General features: G+C 45.4%; 1 protein-coding gene across 1 annotated transcript in view; it reads left to right on the top strand.

The window, feature by feature from the left end:
* The window catches only part of LOC136860408 (chaoptin), a 239596-nt gene that overhangs the window by 114443 nt on the left and 112038 nt on the right, over positions 1–13115 (top strand). The window lies entirely within an intron of this gene.

The following is a 13115-nucleotide window of genomic DNA, read 5'->3' as shown; positions in this document are numbered from 1 at the left end:
ACGTTACACCGACACAGATAGGTCTTATGGCGACGAGGGGACAGGAAAGGCCTAGGAGTGGGAAGGAAGCGGCCGTGGCCTTAATTAAGGTACAGCCCCAGCATTTTCCTGGTGTGAAAATGGGAAACCACGGGAAACCATCTTCAAGGCTGCCAACAGTAAGATGCGAACCCACTATCTCCCGGATCCAAGCTCACAGCTGCGTGCTCCTAACCGCACGGCCAACTCGCCCGGTTATTGTAAGCCGTAGTGTTAAGCATTAGAAATTCTTAAGTTGTGTGCGAAATTTTACGTGATGATGCTGGATATAGAATGTTAACTAGTAGTATTTCTTGTAATATTTTCTTTCCATGGAATTGCTTGTTGTACTCTCGCTGCTGCTGCTGTTGTTGTTGTTGTTATTGTTGGGTAATTATATTGAAACTTTACCTTATCACATTACTGTATGTGATCACTGCCGCAGGGATACTTCCCAATTGCGATGCATTTGTTAATAATAATAATAATAATAATAATAATAATAATAATAATAATAATAATAATAATAATAATAATAATAATAATAATAATAAAAATACAAACAGTACTAGGAAAGTTCTGCAATGTGAGTGAACGCTTTAGACTTTTTCAACTTAATTTCCACCACACTCAATACACTTCTCCATACGTCGAAACCAGTCACTGAACCAACTCTTGACACTTTTCTTCGGTTACATTTACACACTCTTGATCCCATGCTGCCAGAAGCTCCTCGTCGGATGCAAAACGCCGCCCTTTCAGCTTCATCTTCTTCTGGGAAGAGTGCGAAGTCACATGGGGTAAGATCAGGACTGTATGGAGGGTGATAAAGCACAGTCAACCCTGATCTGGCAAGAAAATCCATTGTTACATTAGCACGATGTGTTGGGGCATTGTCGTGATGCAAGAGCCAAGTGTTGAGCCGTGACCTTGGACGGAGCTGCTCGAGAGCCTGGATGACCTGAGGCAGACAAGTCTCACTGTACCACTTCGCAGTAACTGACCTTTGTGTTTCTAGCACAACCCGAGTCAGGATTCTCTGTTTAGTGAAGAATACTGCAATCATCCTTTTCTTCACTGACCTTGACTTTCGCACAATCAGAGAAGTACCCTCATTTTCAAACAGCCACACCTTGTTCTGGAATTTTGTTGGGACATCGTAATAATAAAGCCAAGTTTCGTCACCTGTTATGACGCTATTGACGTTACGCGAAGTCCCATTTTCAAACTGATTTAGCATTTTTCGGCACCATTTCACTCGATGTGCCCTTTATTCCTCTGAAAGTGAACGGGGCACCCAAAGGGAATAAACCTTTCTAACATTGCGATGGTCGTGTAGAATTGGATGAATAGCTAGTGCAGGGATGTGGAGGATCTCTTCTACCTGCCGATATGTCAACCGCCTCTCTTGCTGCAACATTTTCCTCACAGCTTGAATGTTTTCCTCAGTCACTGATTCAGACGGTCGCCCAGAACGACGATCGTCTTCAACCCCAAAATTTCCCCTCAAGAACTCTTTGTACCAGCGCAAAATTGTTGTCCGATGTGGACAGTCTTTCCCCAACACAGGAGTCATTTCCTCCAGGCACTGGTCAACATCAATCCACGAGCAAAATTGTAGCGGATAATTGCGCGATATTCACCTTTAGACCACACTGACATCTTAACTTGCTTTCAATCCCACTGCTTGGTAACAATTGGTGTGAAGGTCGCGCCTTGCTGTCTTCTTCCCCCTCTTTTCATCCTTCACCATAACAGGGGTTTCCAGCCAACCGTTTTTGCGTATTGCAAAACTTTCCTAGTGCCCTTTGTATGTGAGAGACCTATTAGTAGAGAGATGGCGTGGAATGACCAGTAGACGAAGAAGTTTGAGTTGCGTCTTTAAGAGTAGGAAAGATCACAACATGAAGATAAAGTTGGAATTGAAGAGGACAAATTGGGGCAAATATTCGTTTATAGGAATGGGAGTTAGGGATTGGAATAACTTACCAAGGGAGATGTTCAATAAATTTCCAATTTCTTTGCAATCATTTAAGAAAAGGCTAGGAATACAACAGATAGGGAATTTGCCACCTGGACGACTGCCCTAAATGCAGATCAGTAGTGACTGATTGATTGATTGATTGATTGATTGATTGATTGATTGATTGATTGATTGATTGATTGATTGATTGATTGATTGATTGATTGATTGATTGATTGATTGATCTGTACCATTGGAATGTTAAAGGACCCATTCTCGGGCCGCAAATTATCTTAAATCTGTTAGAAGGTGAAGGAAAGCTGAACACATAATATTGTAGCGATGCACAGTCGTGTGAAATACTTATACTCGTGTCGATAAAGTGACGACAGACAAATTGAAAGACAGCCATCTGATTTCGTATTTTCTGGAATATTTTAAAAATCGGAATTTCTTCCGGTATTTCGGAGTATCTGGCAACACTGGTCCATCCAATCGCAACCAAATGCGTTTCCAAGGCGGTACAGTATTTACGTGTCTGGTTTGATGCAAACAGTGAACCTGCTGACCCTCTTAGCCTCCACCCAAACACACCTTCCCCCCCTCTCGAAGGTCGTCGACACTTTCTTTCGCAGGTGTCTGACCCTATCCTCTTGGACTCGCCCATTCCTGCATAACAGCACGTTCAGCATTCATTGCCATAAGGTAACAGTACTGATAGCTACAGCAGAACGTCTGTTATTCGAAACACCGAAATATCGTATACCGAAACAATATGTTCGGTTAAAACGAAGTAAGGCCACTTGTCCTAATTTGTCCTTTTGAACTCCAACTTATTGTGTTCTTTCCTACTTTTAGACACATCACTCACCACTCTTTCTGATTCTGACGTTGACAGTTGTTGTTTCAAGGGGTCTAATAACCTAGGTCATCAGCCCCTTCCCTTCCCTTCCCTTCCCTTCCCTTCCCTTCCCTTCCCTTCCCTTCCCTTCCCTTCCCTTCCCTTCCCTTCCCTTCCCTTCCCTTCCCTTCCCTTCCCTTCCTTTCCCACAAAAGAGCAAAGTGGTGGAAAATCACTATTTTTACTATCATAATTTGGACGGATATACGTATTCGTCTTCATCATCATTTCATTGTCATCACGGCGTGCAGGTCGCCTACGGGTGTCAAATCAAAAGGTCTGCACCAGGCCTCTCCGGAGGCCACACGCATTATTATTATTATTATTATTATTATTATTATTATTATTACCAAATACTAGGAATCTATAATAAATAGCCTGTCATCTAATAATCTGTATCATTACTTGCAGTTTCAGACCCAATTACTGTCAACAAGAACTGAAGGTCATGTGGGGCCATTCTCGAGGGAATTTTGCTTGCTTGTTGATGATGATGATGCTTGTTGTTTAAAGGGGCCTAACATCCACGGTCATCGGGCCAAGGGAATTTTGAAAATCTGCTGCATCATGAATTAAATGTTCTGACATAAGTGTTCTTTCCAAACTTAATTCTACTCGCCTTCCCAGTATTTTTCTTCGCCACACTTCGCGTCTGCGCTTTTCTCTAATTGTACTTTTTAAAATAATGAAAGCTGCAGATATAAGTACTTTCTTCTTCCCGACGCTATGAACTGTAACCTCACAAACAGCTATTTTGGTGCGGACACAGTGTTGAAGAAGTTTGTTAACAAAAGTTTATTAACATGTTTGAGAAATGTTTTCATTAACATTGTTTATTAACTTTGGTATACAGCCGCTCCTTCCAGGTGTGAGGGGCAAGGTTATGGAACTCTCTCCCTGTCGGTATACGAATTAGTACTTTAAGCGGTCTTGTCGAGATTTCCTCTAAATACGTGAACAGCTTGTATGAATGTACGAGTGAATGGGAGCAAGAATGATGTACAGCCATCGTTAGATTAAAATGTAGATTAGATAATATTAATCATGAACATAATAATTATTATAATACTATTCTGCTTCATTACTTTAGGTATACTGTAGATACTGTGTACAGTCTTATGTAATCATTTTCAGATTATGCCACTTGTTAAATGTAAGAGAGGGCGGTGAGCCCTAACTTCGTCGCATACAATAAATAAATATAAATAAATACACTGACTGACAGAGCAAATGCAACACCAAGAAGGAGTGGTTCGAAAGGGATGAAAGTTGGGGAAAAAACAGAGACGGCACGGACGAATAATTGATGTTTATTTCAAACCAATATGCAGGTTACACAATGCGCACGGCATCGACTCAGTAGGATGTAGGACCACCGCGAGCGGCGATGCACGCAGAAACACGTCGAGGTACAGAGTCAATAAGAGTGCGGATGGTGTCCTGAGGGATGGTTCTCCATTCTCTGTCAACCATTTGCCACAGTTGGTCGTCCGTACGAGGCTGGGGCAGAGTTTGCAAACGGCGTCCAATGAGATCCCACACGTGTTCGATTGGTGAGAGATCCGGAGAGTACGCTGGCCACGGAAGCATCTGTACACCTCGTAGAGCCTGTTGGGAGATGCGAGCAGTGTGTGGGCGGGCATTATCCTGCTGAAACAGAGCATTGGGCAGCCCCTGAAGGTACGGGAGTGCCACCGGCCGCAGCACATGCTGCACGTAGCGGTGGGCATTTAACATGCCTTGAATACGCACTAGAGGTGACGTGGAATCATACGCAATAGCGCCCCAAACCATGATGCCGCGTTGTCTAGCGGTAGGGCGCTCCACAGTTACTGCCGGATTTGACCTTTCTCCACGCCGACGCCACACTCGTCTGCGGTGACTATCACTGACAGAACAGAAGCGTGACTCATCGGAGAACACGACGTTCCGCCATTCCCTCATCCAAGTCGCTCTAGCCCGGCACCATGCCAGGCGTGCACGTCTATGCTGTGGAGTCAATGGTAGTCTTCTGAGCGGACGCCGGGAGTGCAGGCCTCCTTCAACCAATCGACGGGAAATTGTTCTGGTCGATATTGGAACAGCCAGGGTGTCTTGCACATGCTGAAGAATGGCGGTTGACGTGGCGTGCGGGGCTGCCACCGCTTGGCGGCGGATGCGCCGATCCTCGCGTGCTGACGTCATTCGGGCTGCGCCTGGACCCCTCGCACGTGCCACATGTCCCTGCGCCAACCATCTTCGCCACAGGCGCTGCACCGTGGACACATCCCTATGGGTATCGGCTGCGATTTGACGAAGCGACCAACCTGCCCTTCTCAGCCCGATCACCATACCCCTCGTAAAGTCGTCTGTCTGCTGGAAATGCCTCCGTTGACGGCGGCCTGGCATTCTTAGCTATACACGTGTCCTGTGGCACACGGCAACACGTTCTACAATGACTGTCGGCTGAGAAATCACGGTACGAAGTGGGCCATTCGCCAACGCCGTGTCCCATTTATCGTTCGCTACCTGCGCAGCACAGCGGCGCATTTCACATCATGAGCATACCTCAGTGACGTCAGTCTACCCTGCAATTGGCATAAAGTTCTGACCACTCCTTCTTGGTGTTGCATTTGCTCTGTCAGTCAGTGTAAATAAATAAATAAATAAATAAATAAATAAATAAATAAATAAATAAATAAATAAATAAATAAATAAATAATCCATACATTTCTACTCCAAATTTTAACACTTCTTCAACTACTGAATTATAATAGGGCTTTCTTGATGTTATGTTGTATATTTGGTAGGTTTCTACCCAATACTTTTTTTTACACTAGCCAAAGCAATTACTCCCTTCATTTCTGCACATCTTTTCAGCCTAGACTGTTTACGACTACTACTACTGTTAAATGTTTTCATTCCTTGTAGACGGTGACGCCGTGCCTCTTGTATCGGAGAAGAAGTGAAGAGAAGATGAGAGGGTTGGCGGCCATGCCCTATACTAGGAACTGTTCCGGCATTCGCCTTAGTGCAGGACAGCCGACGGAGCGGATCAGTCCCTCTCCGTCTCCCGAGTACAGAGGCGCAGAGCCACGGAAGTGTCATGGCCACCCCTCCTCTGCTCGGTTGGCCGGTCGGAGTGCAGAGCTGTCGGACCACGGAGCAGCCGTTACCACTTGTGGGCCGAGACCCATTCTGCATTCGCGTTTAGGACGCTGGAAGAATCAGTATTAGTTTAGACAAAGGAAACTGCACAATTGCACTGAGGTGGAAATTTAACATTGTATCTCGTCGTTGAAAAAAACACCGGTATTTCAGCTTAGAGCGCTATCATCTAAGGTTCAGTACTGTTTGATCTCTATCAAAATCCTCAGCCTGTTTCCAGTCATTCCACCGGGTCAGGAATGGAATCAATAAAGCCATAATCTAGTAATGAGGATAGGAATTGTGCCGGCTGATGAATCCTGTCGCACTACTCTGGGGCAACGATTAATGACTGACAAATGAAATGAAATGATATTGGAGAGTGTTGCTGAAATGAAAGATGGCAGGGATAATCGGAGTATCCAGCACAAATTTCACATGCAATGACCGGGAATTGAACCATGGAACCCAGCGGTAACAGCCTGGCGCGCCACCGCCTGAGCCACAGATGCTCCACACTGCATGAACTATAACAACGAAGATTAGTAAGTGATACATGTGCTGCGGGTTAGTATTTCTGCCGTCAACGTCGTCACATAGCGGTATTTCGAGGCGCGACGATGATATATAATCCTGAAGTGGCATTGATGCCCGTTACTTGTAATTTCAAAGTACTTTGACTCCACCAGCTGCAATAACAAGTTAGTAAATAAATAAATAAACGGCTTTCTTAATTACAAAGAACACGACTTTTTCACGCCTCCTTCTTCCGGAACAAAACATATCATTATCAACAAATGAGTGAATTCCACTTAAAATACAGAATTACCTCCATGACATTCCGTGAACATTATTTTACGTACAGTTATCCTACATGCCAGTTCAAGTAATGGAAAGGAATGCGACATTCTACGTCAAATCAGACAAACAAATGCAAAAATTGAACCGTTTGAAACATCTTCATAACACTACTTCCTTGTTGGAAATCGCCCTGAACAAATCGTGCTGCTTTTGTTTGGATTTTATCCAGTTGTCTTATCAAGTAATCCTACTGAGTGTCCCTTACACTGGAAAAGGCTAGGAAACAACAGATTGGAAATCTGCCACCTGGGCGACTGCCCTAAATGCAGATCAGTATTGATTGATTGTCCGACTCGTTGGCTGAATGGTCAGCTTACTGGCCTTCGGTTCAGAGGGTCCCGGGTTCGATTCCCGACCGGGTCGGGGATTTTAACCTCCACTGGTTAATTCCAGTGGCCCGGGGGCTGGGTGTTTGTGCTGTCCCCAACATCCCTGCAACTCACACACCACACATAACACTATCCTCCACCACAATAACACGCAGTTACCTACACATGGTAGATGCCGCCCACCCTTATCGGAGGGTCTGCCTTACAAGGGCTGCACTCGGCTAGAAATAGCCACACGAAATTATTAGTATTGATTGATTCATAATTGGGGTCTCACCACACAATTATTATTATTATTATTATTATTATTATTATTATTATTATTATTATTATTATTATTATTATTATTATTATTATTTCATCCGTTTGCCATCCGGGGTTGGTTTTCTTACAGCGGGCTCACCGAGGGATCCCACCCGTAACATCTCAAGGACAGTGTCCTGGAGCGTGAGACATTTGGTCGGGGATACAGCTGGGAAGGATGACCAGTACCTCGCCCAGGCGGCCTCACTTGTTATTGTATGCTGAACAGGGGCCTTATGGGGGTTGAGATACTTGGAAGGAATAGACAAGGAAAGGAGAAGGAAGCGGCTGTGGGCTTAAGTTAGGTACCATCCTAGTATTTATCCGGAGAAGAAGTGGGAAACCACGGAAAACCATTTCGATTATTGATGAGGTGGAATCGAGCCCCCTATATTCAGTTGACGTATCGAGGTGAGTGGACCCCGTTCTAGTCATCGTACCACTTTTCAAATTTCGTGGCAGAGCCGGGACTCGAACCCGGGCCTTCGGGCCTGTCAGCTAATCACACTAACCACTACACAACAGAGGTGGGCACTAGACACTTATACGCCCATACAAACAAATATACAGTCAAACAAACAGACAAACAAAACAAGTTCTTACACAAGCATCTCATGCTCCTATGTTTCGTGTCGGGAGGGAGGTCTACACGTAAACAGAACTTGTACAACACGGCTACCTTTTGTTGTCTAAATAGCACAATGTACTCAGTGTTACAAATTGACGCGTATTACGTAGGATACACCAATTACCACATTGAGGTCTAGGGCTGCGTAGTCGTTTGTGTTGACGTCAAGTGGGCGACCAGTTAGCACCAAAGCGGCTAAAAGCGAAATCAGGTCATACATACAGTACTGTAAACGGCTGGGCTGAGTAGCTCAAGCAGTTGAGACGCTGGCCTTCTGAGTCCAACTTCGCAGGTTCAATCCTGGCTCAGTCCGGAGGTATTTGAAGGTGCTCAGACACGTCATCCTCGTGTCGGTAGATTTACTGGCAAATAGAAAAGAACTCCTTTGGGGCTTAATTGCGGCACCTCGACGTCTCCGAAAAACCAAAACATTAGTTAGTGAGACGGAAGAAACTAAAAACACTATTATTAAATATTGAATCCGAATATACCGAGCAAGCGGAGTCACGTAGCTAGAGCTTGCATTCGGGAGATAGTGGCTTCGAACCCCACTGTCGGCAACCCTGAAGATGTTTTTCCGCGATTTTCCATTTTCACAAAAGGAAAGTTCTGGGGCTGTACCTTATTTAAGACCATGGGCACATTTTTCCCACTTGAAGCCCTTTCCTATCCCATCGTCCTCTTAAGAACTGCCTGTGTCGGTGCTACGTAAAGCAAATTATAAAAAATATAAAAAACGAAGACAGAGTGGGGGTTGATTTATGTATTGATTGGGCCAAATCGCACATCAAGTAGCCTACCTTCTTCTTGTGGGTCTTGAGTAAATGACTAATGCGGATAATCTTCAGTTTTACGGTCGAATGCCCTTCCTGCCGTCAACCATATTTGGAGAGGCGTACGGACTATTGCGTGCTTTTGTGGGTGTTTGTAGGGTTATATCTTTTATGCAAATAAAGATGTGCATTATGACGAACACAAATACCCAGTCCCCGAGCTGTAGAAATGAACCAAGCATGGTTAAAATCCATGGCTCGGCCAGGTATCGAACTCGGGGCCTTCCGAACCGAAGGCAGTACGCTGACCATTCAGTCAAGGATATGGACAAATCTACATCGAGAGCCGCCCCAGGAAATTGGGAGAAAAGCCAAAAAGAAGGAGAAAAAAGAAGAATTCTGACGGGAGGCATGGCGAGCTGTGTATGTTCTTGTTTTGATAAGTGCTCTGACCTGGTGATAGATAACTGGTATGCACCTCAACGCTGTACAGAGCTCCACGATTACAAACTAATAATAATAATAATAATAATAATAATAATAATAATAATAATAATAATAATAATAATAATAATAATAATAATGAAATGAACTGGCGTATGGCTTTTAGTGCCGGGAGTGCCCGAGGACAAGTTCAGCTCGCCAGATGCAGGTCTTTTGATTTTACTCCCGTAGGCGACCTGCGCATCGTGATGAGGATGAAGTGATGATGAAGACGACACATTTATCCACCCCGTGCCAGCGGAATTAACCAATTATAGTTAAAATTCCTGACCCTGCCGGGAATCGAACCCGGGACCCCTGCGACCAAAGGCCAGCACGGTAACCAATAGCCATAGAGCCGGACAATAATAATCATATTATTGGTTTTACGGCCGGCCCTGCGGTGTAGAGGTAGCGTGCCTGCCTCTTAATCAGAGGCTCCGGGTTTGATTCCCGGCGAGGTCAGGGAATTTTACCTGGATCTGGGGCTGGTTTCAGGTCCACTCAGCCTACGTGATTACAATTGAGGAACTATTTGACAGTGAGATAGCAGCCCCTGTCTGAAAAGCCAAAAATAACGGTCGAGAGGATTCATTTAGTCCACCTCTGTGGTGTAGTGGTTAGTGTGATTAGCTGCCACCCCTGGAGGCCCGGGTTCAATTCCCGGCTCTGCCAGAAAATTTGAAAAGTGGTTCGAGGACTGGATCGGGGTCCACTCAACCTCGGGAGGTCAACTGGGTTCGATTCCCACCTCAGCCATCTTGGAAGTGGTTTTCCGTGGTTTCCCACTTCTCCTCCAGGCAAATGCCGGGATGGTACCTAAGTTAAGGCCACGGCCACTTTCTTCCCTCTTCCTTGTCCATCCCTTCCAATCTTCCCATTCCCGCCAGGACCCTGAACAGCATAGCAGGTGAGGCCGCCTGGGCGAGGTACTGGTCATCCTCCCCAGTTGTATCCCCGACCCAGAGTCTGAAACTCCAGGACATTGCCCTTGAGGCGGTAGAGGTGTGATCCCGCGCTGAGTCCGAGGGAAAAGCCGACCCTGGGTGATAAACAGATAAAGAAGAAGAAGAAAAAGAAGATTAATCGCACCGACCACATGACACTTCGTATTCTGCAGGCCTTCGGGCTGAGCAGCTGTCGCTTGGTAAGCCATGGCCCTTCGGGGTTATTACGCCATGGGGTTTGGTTTGGTTTCCTATTGGTTTTGCGATCCACTAATTACCCTTACGGCGAGGTGCCGGAATGTTGTCCTGCGGGCGTTCTTTTGCGTGCCGGTGAATCTATTGACAGGGGCCTGACCGGACTGAGCCGGTTGTCTTGAGGATGATTTTTCCGTGATTTTCCATTATCCTGCACTAGCGCATTTACGGGGTAGATCCTCTTATAGGCCACGGCCGCAACTCTCTTACTTTCTCCGCACCTCAAATCACCGCTTCAAATCAGAGTACGGAATGAAAACGTTTAGTAATAGTCGTGTTACAGAGGTGTGGTCAAGTTAACAAACTGCTCCTCATACAGATATTATGGTGACGACGGGGTAGGAAAGGGTCAGGCCTGCGAGGGAAGCGATCGTGGCCTTAATTGGCTGCTTTAAAACTGGGAAACAACGCAAGACCATCTTTATGGCTGCCGACAGAGGGATGGAACACATGATCCCCGGAATAATGGCTAACAGTTACATGTCGCCAACCACCCAACCAGTCTTTTAGTAATTGGTCGGAAGTCACTGTTACTACACACCAATATTATTCTGTTCTCGTCAACTTAACGGCACGACGCATTGTTGTGAAGCTGCCCAGAACTCTCAGTTTCGATACTGGACATAAGCCAAGAGTGAAGACATTCTTAACCTCACTTCCGAACTGTGTCGAGTGATGTCACTACACCCCGGCGCCGTCAAATTAAACAAAGAATTCATATATCTACTCTGGCGGTGGCCAAGATTATTCTACTCCCCTCGATTACACATCTAGTATGCCACCCGCAAGACAAGTAGCGATCAAGTATTCGAGTCACTTTACTGATTCGATTCATGTGATTTAATTCACGTTACTTAATCGATACAGGTACATTACAGTCCCCGTTTCTGTTACATCTGTGTAGTGACAACATTCAGTCAGCACTGCTACCATCTGGTTTTCAGTACAGTTTCGATATTAACAAAATTGTCCCTACAGTAACAACCCCATTAAAAATACAGAATTTGATGTAAAAGACATATGTACCGTGTTCACGATAACTTTATATCAATATAAAACAAGTCTGTCGTAGTCCGACCGTAAAACTGGGCCAAATCCCGAATGCATTGAACAAATGCCGGGAAGAAGGAAAATTCAGTTCAAAAATTAAATACGTGAGAAAATGAGTTGCCCACTACACAGGTAAGGTAAGGGTTATTCTGGCCGAAGGCAGGTCCGAACCTCCGCAGAGCTGTTCCTGAGCCGGAGTTTACGTGCGGTAGGATGGCCAGTTCCTTTCCGCTCCTCCATTCCATTACCCGCCACCAATAGCGCGTGGCAACCCATCCAACTCCTGACCACGCCCAATGTTGCTTAACTTCGGAGATGCCACGGGATCCGGTGTTTCAATACGCCTACGGCCGTTGACTCCGGTACGTAGATACTTGCTTATTTAGTTATTATTTATTTAACCTGTTTACCCTCCAGGGTTGGTTTCCCCCCGACTTTAGCGAGGTATCCCACACCTCTACCGCCTCAAGGGCAGTCTCCTGGAGCGTGAAATATTTGGTCGGGGATACAACTGGGGAGGAGGCCAAGTACCTCGTCCAGGCCGCCTCACCTGCTATGCTGAACTGAGGATTTGTAGGAGAATGGGGAAATTGGAAGGAAGAGGAAAGGAAGCGGCCGTGGCCTTAAGTTAGATTCCATCCCAGGATTTGCCTGGAGGAGAAATGGGAAACCACTTCGAGGATGGCTGAGGTGGGAATCGAACCCCGCTCTTCTCAGTTGACTTCCCGAGGTTGAGTGGACTTCGTTCCAGTCCTCGTACCACTTTTTAAATTTCGTGGCAGAGCCGGGGATCAAACCTGAGCCTCCGGGGGTGGCAGCTAATCTTACTAACCACCATACCACAGAGACGGACGCTTATTCAGTTGCAGTACAAAAATTACGTAATTAAATATATCGAGGAAGAAGAAAAGACGGCCGGCTGCCAAGCAAAGAATGCAGCGATTCTGAGCTGAAAAAATAAGTTCCAAAAATGTGTAACAATTATTTAACGTGATCTTTAAAGGACGTATAAGAAAATTAAAAATGATAAATAAATAAATAAGTTGTCTCCGAGGAGGCCTGGTGCAGGTCTTTAGAGTTAACACCGTGCAGGCGACCTACGCGTCTATGAGGATGGGGCCCTACTGGTGATGAATTCTAATGATGAAGACGATACACACACCCATTCCCGAGCCATCGGAATTAAGCAATGAAGGTTAAAATCACCGACCCGGCCGGGAATCGAACCGGGAACCGCTGGACCAAAGGCCATCACGCTAACGATTTAGTCATGGAACCAGAAATAATAATAATAATAATAATAATAATAATAATAATAATAATAATAATAATAATAATAATAATAATAACCTTATTTTTTGCCTGTTCCCCTATCGGGCGCGTCCCAGGTGGCGGATCGGGGGGCTCGCCGGACTTGTCCGGAGGGCTTGAGGGAAATAAAATACCTCTCGCGGACCAAAAACAGGCACAGCCAGAAA

The sequence above is a fragment of the Anabrus simplex genome, chromosome 1 (genome assembly GCF_040414725.1).
Source record: "Anabrus simplex isolate iqAnaSimp1 chromosome 1, ASM4041472v1, whole genome shotgun sequence".
NCBI lineage: Eukaryota > Metazoa > Arthropoda > Insecta > Orthoptera > Tettigoniidae > Anabrus > Anabrus simplex.
Note: the sequence above shows the minus strand (reverse complement) of the source record. Positions and strands in the feature narration are given on the sequence as shown.